This window comes from Rhinopithecus roxellana, chromosome 12 (assembly GCF_007565055.1).
Source record: "Rhinopithecus roxellana isolate Shanxi Qingling chromosome 12, ASM756505v1, whole genome shotgun sequence".
NCBI lineage: Eukaryota > Metazoa > Chordata > Mammalia > Primates > Cercopithecidae > Rhinopithecus > Rhinopithecus roxellana.
In genome coordinates, this window is record NC_044560.1 from 114,771,336 (window position 1) to 114,786,854 (window position 15,519).

The 15,519-nt window shown below is 42.0% G+C and overlaps 1 pseudogene; it reads left to right on the plus strand.

The window, feature by feature from the left end:
* The first annotated feature begins 1,959 nt into the window (after positions 1 to 1,959).
* LOC104675318 lies at positions 1,960 to 13,518 on the plus strand (annotated as a pseudogene).
* Positions 13,519 to 15,519: the final 2,001 nt, after the last annotated feature.

Here is a 15,519-nt window from a genome sequence, read left to right on the forward strand (position 1 = left end):
TCGTCTCCAGGACTCCAATTTCATCCAAAAATGTAGCACATAGGAGGTTCCAAGGATCGTGAATCAGATGAACAAGTGATATTCTTACTCTCTGCAGACCTGGAAAACTGGCAGAGTCATTGCAAGATAAAACATTTGTAGAGTCATAGGCCTTGTTAGTCTCATCTCCACAGGGACACATATCAACACATCATCTTTCATATTAAAAATACACAGTTGGCTCCTCCAGATCTGTGGGGTTTACAGGTGTTTATTAAACCAACTATAAATCAAAAATATTCAGAGAAAAAATACAAAGTTTCAAAAGCAAAACTATGTTGAACGGACACAAATGGAGTGGTACGTATGCTGTGTCAGGAATTATAAATAATCTAGAGATGATTTCATGTATACATGAGGGTGTGCATGGGTTATATGCAATTGCTATGCCTTTTTTTTGTTTTGTTTTGTTTGTTTGTTTGTTTTTCGGAGTCTCACTCTCTCACCCAGGCTGGAGTGCAGTGGCGCAATCTCAGCTCACTGCAACTTCCGCCTCCCAGGTTCAAGTGCTTCTCTTGCCTCAGCCTCCCTGGTAGCTAGGATTACAGGCACATGCCACCATGCACAGGTAAATTTTTTTTCTTTGTATTTTTAGCAGAGACTGGATTTCACTATGTTGAGCAGGCTGTTCTCGAACTCCTGACCACGTGATCCACCCAACTCAGCCTCCCAAATTGTTGGGATTATAGGCGTGAGCCACCGCGCCCAATTTCACTGTGCCATTTCATGCAAGAGGTTTGAGCATCTGCAGATTTTGGCACCTGAATGGGGATCCTGGAACCAATCACCCAGGAATAGTGAAGGACGACTCTATATAATTTTTATTTGCCAATTTTAAAAATAAAGCATAAAAGGCTGGGCGCGGTGGCTCAAGCCTGTAATCCCAGCACTTTGGGAGGCCGAGACGGATGGATCACAAGGTCAGGAGATCGAGACCATCCTGGCTAACCCGGTGAAACCCCGTCTCTACTTAAAAAAATACAAAAAACTAGCCGGGCGAGGTGGCGGGCACCTGTAGTCCCAGCTACTCGGGAGGCTGAGGCAGGAGAATGGCGTAAACCCGAGAGGTGGAGCTTGCAGTGAGCTGAGATCGAGCCACTGCACTCCAGCCTGGGCGACAGAGTGAGACTCCATCTCAAAAAATAATAATAATAAATAAAGCATAAAAAATGTATAATAACAAGGTAAAAAATAAGAAGTGTTTTTATAGTGTGAGGATAAGTTCAGATTTATTTTTTCGTACTTGTAACCCTATGGTCCTGTTATTTGTTGAGAAAATATTCTATTCCACCTTAAACCACATGGCAGCCTTTGTCAACTATAAAGGAGCTGTGTATCCACGGATGTATTTTAGACACAGTTTTCTGCCCAGTGGTTCTCTGTATCCCCTCTCATGAGGATGTTGTACTTTATATAACCTTAGAGAACCCCTTAAAGTGTGGTAACCTGAGTCCTCTGTTTGTTGTTATAGGTAATTTAGTTTCCTTTTTTTTTTTTTTTTTTTCTTTCTTGAGACAGACTCTTCCTCTGTCACCCAAGCTGGAGTTCAGTGGCACGAGCTCAGCTCATGCAACCTCCGCTTCCCAGATTCAAGCACTTCTTGTGCCACTGGTTTAGTACAAGAAACTCAAGCAGGAAAATTAGACTGACTTTTTGTCACAATTACTCTGATAATATTAATAGTATCTGTTAGATATTTTGCATATTACACACGAAGAAGAGTTTGAATCTCAGATAAAAACAACAAAAGTACATCAAAAGTCTTTAATGTAACCCAGAATTCCATCATCTTGTGTTGGAAAGATTGGATCTGAGACGTGTTCTGAGCTGGTCATAGTGAATGACGCAAGGTGGCAATTGCAGTCACAACAATTTCCAGGAAGCCATTTTCTGCTCTTGGCTGGAGGCCCGCTGGGCGTCATGCAAGGTAGAAAAAGCCGGCATACGTCACCCTCCCATGATGTGGTCAGCATGTCAACTGCATAGGCAGGGCGCCAAATAACATGACGGATGGAGGCACCTGCAACAGGGGTTATAGGCACAGAAAAGAACACAGAGACACAGAGAGGGAGGAGAGAGACAGACCCGGGGAGGGGAAGCCTCACTGATTCCAGGTCCCGTGGATGGGATGAAGAAGAGAGACGCCTTCTAAACTCACAACCTCTTTTTCTAGGAGTCCACAGAAAACCTTCCCTCCTGGCCCTCCCAGGTCCCCTGGTGAAATCAGGAGAGACGGTCATCCTGCAATGTTGGTCAGATATCGTGTTTGAGCACTTCCTTCTGCACAGAGAGGGGATCTCTGAGGACCCCTTATGCCTCGTTGGAGAGCTCCATGATGGGGGCTCCAAGGCCAACATCTCCACGGGTCCCATGACGCCTGTCCTTGCAGCGACCTACCAATGCTACGGTTCTTTTACTCACTCCCCCATGAATGGTCAGCCCCCAGTGACCCCCGGACATCGTGATTACAGGTGAGAGTGTCCCGACATTCTTCTCATTGTCACTGGGACACAGAGTGAATGATCCAGGACTTGGAAGCCCCAGGTGTTCATGAGGAAGATGAGTGTGGGATTCTTATGGAGAGAAATTCACTTGGTGAGGTCTGTACCAACCGAGACAGAGAAACAGGAGACACAAGTACAGACCAGGTGTCATAACAGAGGACAGACACAGGGGCCATACAGGGAGGTAGAAAAGAGACAAAGAGTTAAAGGGGACAGACAGACATGTCCCGGACAGAGGCGTCCTTCCGTGCTGACTTTGTTCAGATACCTGGCACAGGTTAGAAGCTTCATCTCTGTGTTACCTCCACAAAGTGATCTCTACCAGGAGAACCCAAGAACACCCTTATTTCTCACCTTAGTTGGGCCCTGGGACCTCAGACCTTGTGGCACCTACAGATGCCATGTTCATTCTGACACCTCTGCCTCGTGTTCAGGGGAGCCGCAACCTTCTCAGGATATCATGGCCCCAGAACAACAACCCGTGTGCTGTGCACTTGGGGTCTCCAGACTGGATTCTGAGGCTTATATTCCAAATAACCGCACATATGATAGGATTACCGACAGACACAGAGAGAAATCAGGGACATTAAAAAGCAAAGGCACAAACACACAGAGAATGAGCCAGAGGAAGGGGAGTGACAAGCTCACAGCCACATAAAGACAGAGAAACGAGGATGACGGTTTCCAGCTTCATCCACGTCCCTGCCAAGGACATGAACTCAGCCTTTTTATGGCCACATAGTATTCCATGGTGTGTATGTGCCACATCTTAATCCAGTCTCTCATTGATGGACATTTGGGTTGGTTCCAAGTCTTTGCTATTTTGAATAGTGCCGACATAAACATATGTGTGCATGTGTCTTTATTGTAGAATGATTTGTAATCCTTTAGGTATATCAGAAAACCAAACACCGCATGTTCTTGCTCGTAAGTGGGACTTGAAGAATGAGAACACATGGACACAGGGGAGGGGAACATCACATACCAGGTCCTATCAGGGGGTGAGGGGCTAGGGGATGGATAACAGTAGGAGAAATACCTAATGTAGGTGACGGTGACGGGTTGTTGGGTGTAGCAAACCACCAGTGCACGTATATACCTATGTAACAAAAGTGCACATTCTGCACATGTAACCCAGAACTTAAAGTATAATTTTTAAAAAGAGAGAGAGAGAGAAAAGAGGGCAGAGAAGTGGAGAGAGTGATGGAAGGGAACTGAGAAAAGCCCTAAAATCAGAGTCCTGAGGGAGAGGCACAAGGAGAGAGAAAGATGGAGATGTGGGGGATGAATTGCAGATATTCCAAAGACAACGAGACAGACTGAGAGGCAGAGAAAGACAAGGAGATGGAGACAGAGAGATGACAGATGGATAGATAGATGATAAATACATAGATGATAGATAACAGATAGGTTATAGATACACAGATGATGATTGATTGGTAGATGATACATAGAGATGATAATGATGATGATAAATAGATAAAGTGATAGATACATGATACATAGAGATAGAGAGGCAGACAGATAGGTAACAGAGAGAGAGAGATGATACACAGATATAGATAATAGGTGATTGACGGCTACATAGATAGTCAATTGATAGAGAGATGATACACAGATATAGATGATAGATAGATAATTTGTAGATACACACCAAATAGTTAAATAGATGATAGATAGATAGATAGATAGATAGATAGATAGACAATAGAAATATGCAGAAAGTTTTGAACAAGACAGAAAGTGAGAGACTCAGAATTAAAGAAAAAGGAAGATCAAGTCAACCATCCAAGGAGGGTCAGAGAGAAGAAAACAGTACAAAGAAAAAAAACATAGCTAGGGATGGGGAAGTGAGGTCAGAGACCTAGAGACACGGAGAAGGTTGAAGGAGGAAACAGACATGAAGAGAGACGGGGTAGAGGGTGAGAGAAAGAAGGTGGAAGGAGGAAATAGACATGAAGAGACACGGGGTGGAGGGTGACAGAGAAAGAGAGAGCACTAGGTCATAGAGCAGCATTACGTCATAGAGCAGGGGAGTGAGTTCTCAGCTCAGGTGTGAAGGGAGCTGTGACAAGGAAGAACCTCCCTGAGGAAACTGCCTCTTCTTCCAGGTCTATACGGGAAACCTTCTCTCTCAGTCCAGCCGGGCCCCACTGTTCACGCAGGAGAGAACTTGACCTTGTCCTGCAGCTCCCAGAGCTCCTTTGACATGCACCATCTATCCAGGGAGGGGGAGGCCCATGAACTGAGGCTCCCTGCAGTGCCGAGGGTCCATGGAACTTTCCAGACCAACTTCCCTCTGGGGCCTGCCACCCACGGAGGGACGTACAGATGCTTCGGCTCTTTCCGTGACTCTCCCTACGAGTGGTCAGACCCGAGTGACCCACTGCCCATTTCTGTCCCAGGTGAGGAAACCAATCTCTTCCCCAAATAGTGGGACTCAGACGGATGACAATGGCCACATTCAGGGGAACCTCAGATGGCCATGGGGGTGTCAGCCAGAGATACTGGATAGAAAAGACACAGAGCAAACATACAGGCAGACAGACAGAGCAAGGCAGACAGATCACATCAGGATTTGGGGTGGTAACTGCAACCCTACATGAAGCTTGCAGATAGAGCACAGGCCACAAAAAACACTTCCCAGTCTTTGTACAGAGGCCTACATGGGACACATCTAAGCAGCAAGCAGCATCAGTGCTGACTCAGGAGCATGAAAGGCCAGGCTCAGGTTGGAAAGACTAGAGGTAGCATTGGCCGCCCACCATTCCCCATTTCCAGAAGCCCCCACATCTCACCAAAGAGTGATTTCCACGTGGGAGGCACAGATGCAGTCATCGTTGGGGGAGCCTCCATGTCTCTTGATGGGAGGCATTTTCCACCCTGAATGTCTCCTGCTCCCTCCACACCTTGGAGACTCAGTGGGGGAGTCTTCTCTGGGAACTTGGGGAGGGCCTCCCAGGACTCCCAGGATTTCCAAGCTAGATGAAAACATGGCAGGTGGAAAGAGGCCCATTCCTTTACCTGGGGCACCAAGCTCCATCCCAGGAGTTGAGAAGAGGCTCTTCTCTTTGGTCATTGGATCCCTGAGGGGACAGAGGCTCAGCACTGAAGACTGAGAAGAATGTGCCACTTCTCCACTCAGTGGCCTCAAGCCAGACATCTTCCCTACAGATTTCCAGTGATTCTCCATCAGTATTTAGGGCTGTGGCCACCAACCTGGGACTGTAGGAACTTTTCATTTCTGACCTTCCATAACTGAGTTCTCTTCCTAAATGTGGAATGCCTTGTACTCCATGTTACTGTCTCTCCGGAACGAATGTGTGGCTTGTCTGCTCTCCAGCCTTGTCATGGAGATTGATAATCTTTAGGGAGCAAGAGGAGAGGGAAAGAACAAAGTATGGAACCATCTAGGTGCTGCTGGCTGAGGATCCATTTGCCAGTGAAGGGACTGCACTCAGCCGAGGGGGCAACTCAGGGAAGTCAGCCGAGGGGGCAACTCAGGGAAGTCAGCCGAGGGAGGGCATTAGAGTAGAGAGAACTGAGCTCACCCAGTAAATGACCTCTTCATTAACTCGTTCATCTAATATTTATTTCACACCTACCATCAGTTCTGTCTGTTGCATGGCCAGGAGTAAACAGCACGGCCAAGCTCCTTGGTTCATGGTGCTCACATTGCTGTGGGGTGGGAGAGACAGGCAGAACATGAATGAATGAACGAGAGAATGAATGAATGAGTGAATGAATGAATGAGTGAATGGATGAATGAGTAAATGAATGGATGAGTGAATGGATGAATGAATGAATGAGTGAATAGATGAATGAGTGAATGAATGAACTTGTAGAATGGATGAATGAGTGAATGAATGAGTGAATCCTCAGCACTTGGTGAAAGTGCCCTGCACAGAGTGAAATGAAGGAACATGGAACGTTGTCATTTGGAGTGTACAGCGGGGAACATCTCACTGAGACCTCACCAGGGAGATCACATTTAAACTCCGATCTTAGAGACAAGAGGGAAGAAGCCCTGGGGAGTGTGTTGAAAGGAAATTTCATGTACTTAGGACACTGGGGATGATGCTAATGTGAGAATGAGCTTGGTGTGTTCCAAGAAGTCCATGGGCCTGCCATGTGGTGAGGGCTGCTCAGAATCCAGTGAGATTCTAAATGTCGTTGGGCTTGTAAGGAATGTGAGTCCTGTGGTTGCAAGTGGACTTGTACCTTAGGTCAAGTCCAGCAATTCTCTTTCTAAATCCTCTCTAACTCCCTGAACCACTTCTATCAACAACTGAGAGAAGAGTGTTAAACACCCCACTGTGGCTGTGGATTTGCCTACCTCTCCGTTTACTTCAGCGACACTTCCTCCGTGTATATTTGCAGGAATATTACTGGAAGTGATTAAGTGTAAATTGATTATATATTCCTGGTAAATTAAAAATACTATAAATTTACCTGCTTTTTTCCTAAATGTTATGCTTAATGTTTTCCACTGATTTTTCCCAAAGACTTATTTTGTCTAATTTTAATATAGCTACACCACATTTCTAACAGTTAGTGATTGCTTGGTATATTTCTACATTGTTTAGTTTCAAACCCTGTGAATTGTTAACACTGACATCCTTTGTAAATTTCAACAATGCGTCTTAGAAAACAAGACTTTCTGACAATCTTGTGTTTATGTTTGCGCAGTTCTTCCAATCATATTTGTGTTATTATTATGTTGTTTCCCTGATTCCCTTTTTCCCACTGACTTCTTTGGTGGTTTTCTATTTCAAAACATTCTATTTTTGATCTACGTCGTTTAGGAATACATATATGGTGTACTCATCCTGAACTTGTTACATATTTTTAAAACTGAAATTCATCATTTCAGAAATTAAACTGCAAATATAAAAACATATTTCCACTCTTCCTGTGTAAGAACAGGATTTTAGAGTATATTTATTATATATGTTTGTATTTACTTATATGATGTTTCATGGTATATATAATTCTATCTTTTCCAGAAATTACACAGGGGCATGTTTTCATACAGTACTGTATGGTCCATATTCATTTTTGGCATAGCCATATTTTAAGTTCTTTCTCTGCTCTTAGTTATTGTCAGAATCTTCGACACCCCATCTGGTTTCACTTTCCTTCTCTTTGAGGCACAGTCATCAGAATTTCCTTTAGGGTCAGTGAGAAAAGCTTTCTTTGTCCTTTTATCTTTCAGTGCTGTTTCTTTCCTGTGTTGATCTTGGACAGTACTATGTAAGGAATTGTCGGTGGCTGGTGATGGTATCTTAGCTGGGTAAAGACGCTGTTCTACTGGCTTATGTTTTCCTTTTTTCTGTGGGGAGGACAATGCTTGGCTCCCTCTGAATCCTTACCAGCTCATCCTTTTCCTCTGGCTAAGTTGAAGGGTTGGTTATGCTTTTTTGCAGCTTTTCTGTCACGTTGAACGTGAGGTGTGTTTAATTCATTCCGCCTGGCATTCACTGCATTTCTTGAACCTGTGGATTGATGTGTGTGTCTATGTCCACCAAATAACCAACACTGGCCTCTTTAAAGATTGCTTCTGACCTGTTTTCTCATTCTTTCCTTTTGGAACTCAAGTTAGGAGCATTCTAAAACTATCCTCAGTTTTTACCCTGTCACAAAACTGCTCTTTCTTGTTCAGTTATTTTCTTTTTCTGTGCACTAATATTGACAGTTTCCTGTGGCTTAGATGATAAATACTCTCTTCACTGTTGTGTACACAATATTTTAACTAATTATTCTGCTTTAAATTTAATATTGACTATATCTAGATATCACAATTGATTACTGTGTACAGAGTTTCTTTCCTATTTGTATACATTTATGGGGTACACGTGTAACTTTGTGACATGAATATATTGCAGAGTGGTGAAGTCAGGACTTTGACTATATCCATCACCCAAATGCTGTACATCGTACTCGTTAAGCAATTTCTCATCACTCACCCAGGTCCCACCGCCCTCCAGCCTTCCAAGCCTCCACTGTCCGTCATTCCACACTCCACATCCAGATGTATGCACTACTCGCCTCCCACTTAGAGTGAGAAGACGTGGTGTTTGGCTTTCTGAGTTGTTTCACGTAAAATAATGGCCTCCAGTTCCATCCATGTTACTCCAAATGACAGGATTTTGTATTTTATGGCCAAATACTATTTCATTGTTTATACACACCACACTTTATTAATCCAATCATTCATTCACAGTTACTTAGATTGATTTCATATCTTGCTGTTGCAAACAGTGCTGCAATAAACATACAGGGGCAGGTATTTGTTCGACATAATTGCTTCTTCTCTTTTGGGTAGACACCCCGCAGTGGGACCGCTAGGTCGAATGGTGTTTCTATTTTTGGTTCTCTGACAGATCTCCATGCTGTCTTCCATAGAGGCTATACTAATTTACATTCCCACCCACAGTGTATAAGAGTTTCCTTTTCTCTGCTTCCTTGCCAACATCTGTTATATTGGTTCGCATTTTCAGTAATAGCCATTCTGACTACTGTAAGATGATATCTCATTGTGGTTTCAATTTGCATTTCTCTGATGAGTCGTGATGCTGAACACTTGTTCATATGCTGTTTGGCCATTTGTATGTCTTCTTTTGAAAAATCTGTATAAACATCCCTTTGCCCACTTTTTAATGCTATTATTTGAGGGCTCTGATTAGTTGTTTGAGTTGCCTAGAAATTGTGGATGTTAGTCCCCGGTCGGATGCACAGTTTGCAAACATTTTCGTTTATTCTGCAGGTCGTTGGTTCATTCTGCTATTATTTCTCCTTCGCTGTTCAGAAGCTCTTTCGTTTATTACGTCCCATTTGTCTAGTTTTACTTTTGTTACCTGTGGTTTTGAGGTTTTACTAGTGAATTCTTTGCCTAGACCAATGTCCAGAAAGCTTCTCTTTGGGTTTCCACTGGTGATTTTATAGTTCTGGATTTACATTTAAGCTGTTAATTATCTTAAGTTAATTTTTGTGTATAATGACAGATTTGGGTCCAGTTTTACTCTTCTGCATGTGGCTATTTAGATTTCCCAGTGCCATTTATTGAAGAGGATATCTTTCCGCAGTGTATGTTTTGTTGACTTTGTCAATGATCACTCACTGTAGATATGAGGCTGTATTTTTGGCCTCTCTATTCTGGTCTATTGATCTCTGTTTCTGTGTCTATACCAGCACCGTGTTATTTAACTTACTATATCCTAAGAGCGTAATTTGAAGTCAGATAGCCTGATGACACCAAGTTTCTACATTCGCCTAAAATTGCTTTGTCCATTAGGCTCTTTTTTGGTTCTGTACGAATTTTAGGATTGCTTTTTCTAATTCTGTGAAAACTGGTGTTACTATTTTCATTTAAGAATTGCACTAAATCTGTAGATTGCTTTAGGCAGTATGGTCATTTTAACAATATTAATTCTTATGATCTATAAGTATGGAATTTTTTTTTCTTTTTTTTATATCATCTATCATTGCTGTCATGGGTGTCTTACACTTTTCCTGGTAGAGATCGTTCACCACGTTGGTTAAATGTATTCCTGAGTGTTTCAATTTTGTGTATCTATTGTAAACAGGATCGTCTTATTGATTTGCTTCTCAGCTAGATCATTATAGGTGTAGAGAAATGCTACCAGTTTTTACATACTGATTTTGTATTCTGAAACTTTACTGAGTTCATTCATCAATCATAAGAATTCTTTGCAGAGTCTGTAGGATTTTCTAGATTTAAGATCATAGCATCAGCAACAGAAATAATTGCACTTCCTCTTTTCTAATTTAGATATGTTTTATTTCTTCCTGTTTCCTGATAGCTCTGACAGGGCTTCCAGTACTATGTTGATAGGGAGTGGTGGATGTCTGTGTCCTTGTCTTGTGCCAGTTCTCAGAGGAGTCAGAGTCATTTTAACTTTTCCCTGTTCAGTATGATGTTGACTCTAGGTATGTCATCTATGGCTTTTATTACTTGGAGGTATATTCTTTCTATGCCTAATTTTTTTAGAGCTTTCATCAGGTAAGAATGTTGAATTTTTTTTAAAGATGCTTTTCTTTATGTCTATTGAGATGATCACATGTTTTTGGTTCTGGATTCGGCTCATTCTTCTAGGTGGATGAGATATGCCAAAAAAGCATTGAGTCAGCCATCTTGGAAAGATGTTTTCTTTCTCTACAGCTCATTCTTCCTTACCAGTGTTTTCCATTTTGTACTTAATTTTATAAAGAGAATAAATGATATAATTTCCACATATGTTTCCTCTGCCAAATCTGACTCACTGTGCTTTCTTTTTTTGTATGCATAACCTGCCCAGCAATACACACAAACATTTATTGTTTTGGAGAATTAGTTTGGGAACTATTTTGAAATGTAAAAAAAAAAAAAAAAAAAAAAAAAGTGTATCTTCAAAAGAAATTTCTGTTTGTGGCAGAAGGCTTCTGAAGGTGCTCAGGATGATATAGGGAGAAGAGGGGCTCCGGATAGGAAGAATTTTGTGAAGGTGAGATGGGGAAAGAGCTCCATTTCAGAGCTCCTGGGGAGGGAGGGGCCTAGCCCACATGGAAAAGTCTCTGATCTTACCCCCACCCTCCAGCCCCTGTTCTCCAGGACTATACTGTGGAGAATTCCATCAGAATGGTTGTGGCTGGTCTGGTCTTCCTGGCTCTTTTGGCAATGCTGGCTAAGACTTGGTTCAGCCATGCAGGGACACAGGTGGAAATGGAAGAAACGTGACTGAAGCTGGCAAGAGTGAATGGCGGACTCCTACTGAACGGATTCTGGCTGCAACCCCTACTGCAACCATTGCCAGCGTGGATCTGAGATGCATGGAGACCCAAGTCTTTGTGGGAGCTTTGCAAAATATACAAGGAATACCTTTCTTAAATATTCAGGGAACACTTTCTGAAAGTCAAAGAGGATAGGTGAAGGACACAAGGGAACTCTCAATGACACACTTGGATCCACTCACAGACAATACACATGAAATTCTTTCCAGGTCTCTGTGGGATCTTGAACTGTGTATCTTCTCCTTTCCCCTCATTATTACATCTAAGGCCAGGCCCTATGGGTGGGAGGTGTTTCGTTGGGTAGTGGGGTGGTGGTTTGATGTACGGGGGTGGAGGGGGAGGGCGGGGGGGCGGTGCAGGGGAAGGAAGAGGACAGGGGAGAGAGAGGGAGGCCAGAGGGAGAGGAGCCTTAGAGGGAGGGAGGAGAAGAGGAGCGGGAGGAGGAGAGGGAGGAGAGGCAGGAGGGGAAGAGGAGAGGAGAGGCAAAGATGAGAGGGGGAGGCAGTGGAAGGGGAGACAGGAGGGGAGAGGAAGAGGCGAGGGAGGAGAAGGGAGAGGGCGGAGGAGAGGAGAGGGAGGGGCTCTTCGAGATTCTCCTCTTTCTTTCTTTCTTCTTCTCATCTCTATGTCTTCTTTTCTTGCTCTTTCTTCTCTTCTCTTTCTTTCTCTTCTCTTTCTTTTCCTTCTCTTCTTCTCCTCTAACTTTTGACTTGTTTTCTCAGCTTCTTCTCTTGAACTGCTGGCTTTTCTTCCCACAGTTTGCCTTATGTTAATCTTTGTGATCTCATTTCTATATAGATGAACCCAAATGTCTAAAATAACCCAAATTTAAAATGTTACTTTCTGTAGCAATGACACTTATCACCACAGAGACAACCACAAAGTTAAAATCTTTCAAGAAGTGTCAAAACTCTGTGTTACACGTTTTATTAAATCTTTTGAAACTCATATGTCCTTTAATGCACATATTCCAAATTTAGAAGAAATAATTTTGAAACACTACGAAATTAATAGATAACTATTTTTATTAATGAGTCGTTTAAATGCCATGTTATTGCAAACACAGCTTTGTTCTGAGGCCATGACTAAAACAGTGACTTTTGCCTTCTTTGTAGTCTCAAGGCTTCTTATTATACATTGACCTGTCACATCTCCAAACTACTCCAGTATAAATTACACTCTTGGCAGTTAATTTTAAATTTTGAACATAGTTTTGGAGCCTTAATACATTAAGAGAGAGAACTCAATTTTTGCCCCTGGAGAGAAGTTCAAATCAAATGTCAACAGCCAGAATGTTCATGTATTGGTCTTTTCCAAGTCTTTGGAATTCAAGTAGTGTAGGTACCTTCTTAGCCCATCTGCACAAAAACACTTTGTAGCCAGTACTGGTTCACAGAAAACTAGGTAGTCAAATCTTCTAGATGTTTTATGCTGCAAATAATCTGACATAAAAATACTTGTAAATTAATACATCAGAACAATTTCACCTGTTGTAAATAAGGTAATTACAACTCAGAAATGGCTGCAGAACACATTAAACAAGTCTCCTAAGAAACAATTTTCATGAAAGCGAAGAAACCTAGACATCTGTCTGTGGGAGAGTGGCCAGATGGGTTTCCAGTGTGTTGTATCAGCTGTGACTTTTTTTCATGTTCTTGCTACCACAATATCCACTAGTCCATCCCGAATAACTGTGAGGAAACTCTGTCCTTGGGAAAATATTAATTTGCTAAAGACAGAGATGATACCTCAAAGTCCCACTATACACATCAAGGGGATCCACAAAAGTCCATTCAGTAAAATGTAGTCGGCAGCTTAAGGTAAGTTGATTCCACCTCTAAAAATGTAAGTACAATATCGGGTTGATTTTTCCAAAGAAAAATGGTGATTGGCCATCTTTAGTCTCAATGTAAACAGTAATACTGATGAATGTGGAAAAGGCAGGGAAGAGGATTAACAATAAGTGATACTCATTGTTTTCATCTGAGCTTTGAGACTGAAAGAGGAACACAGGAGTGAGGTGTGTGGGAACAAACCCCTTCTTTTTCCACCTAAACAGAGTGGAAATTGGACACTGAGATTTGGTGTGCAGCAAAACCCTAAGCCCATAGTTGGGTTAAATGCGGTCATGTGGTACATCCTGGTTTCACAGCTGACACTGGAGGAAAACAGCCGGTATTCATAAGAGGCTGTCCCTTCAGTCATTGCCCAGAATATCCGGAGTTGGTGCTCACAGGGTTGGGAACTGTCCTGGACCAGACAGGCTCTGAATATGGGAGCACCAAGCGCCCCAGGGCGACGCCTCCATGCACTCTTCTCCCCTCAGTTCTTGACCATTTCCCAGACCTCTGGCCTCACCTTCATTCTTCCATGGTGAACACACTAAAGCTGGCCTTCAAAGCTTGAGACAGAGGAGAATTGGGCTTCATCTCTGGTAACTACAAGTAGGGAATGGAGACTCATTTCTGGCCCGAGAGGAGGGAGAAGATCCTGGATCCCAGTGTGGATGGGAAGAAGTATGTGTTTGTTTTTTGTGCTTGGGTTCTGTGTCCAAGCATGTCTGAGATATGATAAAGATGAATCTTCCTTTCCTTGTCCATTTTCTCATGCCAGAGAATTGGAATCTTATATTCCATTAACTCTTTTATTCTGTTCACCCAGACTCTGTGAAGGAGAAAGGAAAAGATGTGATACTCTAATTTTGCTCCATTTGTCTAAAACGGGTAGGCTGCAACTCCTCGTGAAATGATACCTTTTCTAGCTCTTGTTGGAGGTGTCTCAGGACTCACTACTTCATGGGACCTGCAACTGTGTCAGTCTGGGGAAACTGCAAATATTCTTGTCTTACACTTGTCTCCAATCAATTGTGATGGACTCCGGTGACCTGCAATTGCTGTCATTGCAGGTAAAATGTACCTGAGTCATGCTGCAGTTCTCCTGGACTATAAACCCCTGGCCATGTTCCTGAGGCGATTCTGTTCATCTCAATATGAATAATAATAACCCACTAAAAATGGCAAGCCATTCTTAATTCCTGAAGTCTCATTTGTAAATTAGTAAATATCTCTTATTTTATGGAGTTTACATTATATGTAGACAGATAATAAACACACACACACACACACATAGAAGAATGGATGGGTTCACCTAGAAACGTAAATGAGGAAATTAATCAAGATGAGGAAGTGAAATGTCACTGCATCTACTATTCTATTTTAGATAAAGAGTCTATGAAAAGGTTTGATTTCATTTTATGTTTTCTTTGTGGACATTTTCACACAAACTATGTAAGTGAGGAAGTCAATTTGAAAGGGAGAAGAGCAAGTTCAAACACATTCAGGTGAGGTCGTTCTTTAAATGTTTTAATTGAAAGGATCCATCTTGGGATTAGAACAATAACTGAGACGGTGCCAGGAAAGTTAAAAAGCTTTTGCTAGTCCTAAATATTGACACCTAAAATTATTAAACTCTTAGAAGAAAACACAGGGGAAAAGCTTCACAAGATTGGATTTGGCAGTGATTCTTTGGATGTAACAACAATGGCGCAGGCAACTACAGAAAAAGTACACAAATGAGACTTTATGAAAATTTTGAAAAATTGTACCTCAAAAGACATCATCAGTTACTTCATATGTCAAGGAAAAAAAACATTTAAGACAATATTATCAAAGTAAAAAGACAACCCACAGAATGGGAGAAAATGTTTTCAAATCATATCACCTGTAAGGGATTAACATCCACAATATACACAGAACTCCTAAAACTCGACCACAATAAACTCAATTCAAAAATGGGCAAAGAACTTAAATAGACATTTCTCCAAAGAACATACACATGAAAGGATACTCAACATCATGAATCATTAGGAAAATACAAACCAAAGCTACACCAGATGCCACTTCATACCCCTTAGGATGGGTATCATCAAAAACAACAACAACAACAACAACAGAGTTTCCACACACTAACAACAAACTATCAAAAAAGTTTCCAAGAAAATAAGCCCATTTACAATAATTACAGAAAACAAAACATGCAGGAATAAATTCATCCACAGAGTACAAAGATCTGTATATTAAAAATTATAAAACATTGATGAAAAAACTCAAGAAAAAACAAATAAATCAAAAGATATTCCATGTTCATGGATTGGAAGAATTATGCTGTTAAAATGTCCATTCTATCC